This window comes from Condylura cristata, unplaced genomic scaffold (assembly GCF_000260355.1).
Source record: "Condylura cristata isolate star-nosed mole 26May11 unplaced genomic scaffold, ConCri1.0 scaffold00022, whole genome shotgun sequence".
NCBI classification, from domain to species: domain Eukaryota; kingdom Metazoa; phylum Chordata; class Mammalia; order Eulipotyphla; family Talpidae; genus Condylura; species Condylura cristata.
The window spans coordinates 36,937,942-36,938,787 of record NW_004567123.1 but is presented as its reverse complement, the minus strand read 5'-3'; the positions used below and the strand labels follow the sequence as shown (position 1 = coordinate 36,938,787).

At 66.0% G+C, this 846-nt stretch overlaps 1 long non-coding RNA gene across 1 annotated transcript; it reads right to left on the bottom strand.

Annotated features, from left to right (window-relative positions):
• Positions 1-616: 616 nt before the first annotated feature.
• LOC105853958 lies at positions 617-815 on the bottom strand. The gene is made up of 2 exons (XR_001145695.1): positions 747-815; positions 617-666 (listed from the first exon to the last, which is right to left on the bottom strand). It is a non-coding gene; the product is annotated as an uncharacterized LOC105853958 (long non-coding RNA).
• Between the last annotated feature and the right edge of the window lie 31 nt (positions 816-846).

Sequence of the window (846 nt, the reverse complement as noted above, 5' to 3'; positions counted from 1 at the left end):
TGGAGGTTCCTCAGACTGCTAAACATGGAGCTTCCCTACGACCCTGCCATCCCACTCCTAGGGATCTGCCCCAAAGACACAAAGACACTGATTCAAAAAGACACCTGCACCCCCATGTTCATTGCTGCTCTATTTACAATAGGGAAGATGTGAAATCAACCCAAATGCCCAAAAATAGATGACTGGAAGGGAGCCCGTCTCCCCGTCCAACCCGCAGCCCACCCCACGTGCCCCCCAATGTTGCTGCGTGGAGACAGGACAGTTGCGGCCCCTGCTGGCAGCTGGGCACACCCCAGGGTGTCCCGGCTCGGACTCGCACCCACCCGCCAGCGCAGATGGCCGTGCGGGGCCCCAGTCCTGGCAGGAAGCTCTGTCCCGCGCCAGACCGGGGGCACCATTTGGCCTGGAGCCCCTCCCTGTGTCTAGTGATGCCAAGAGCTGCCGGCGCGTCCGCAGAAGGCCCAGTGCCAACCCGAGGTCCACGGCCGCCCAGCCCCTGGCCAGCGGGCAGAGGCCCTGCCGCGGTCTGCCCCTCGGGTCGCTCTGCCCAGTAAACTCGGATTCGCAGCAGTCTGGGTCGTGCCCTTGCCGCCCGCCCCAATGAGAGCACAGCGCGTGGTCTTGCCGGGTTTATTGTGACAAAGGCTGCGGCCAGGTCAGAAGTTCCTAGGAGAGAGGAGGGGTGTGAGCCCAGGGGGGAGCCGCCGCCGCGCCTGGGCCCGCGCCCCCGGCCCCGCCCGCCTTACTTGGACACGATGCCGTCCCCCTTGGCCAGTCGGAGAATGGAGTCGTCGGACTCGCCCTGGGGAGAGTGGGCAGGTCAGCCCCGGCCGCCGCGCACCCCAC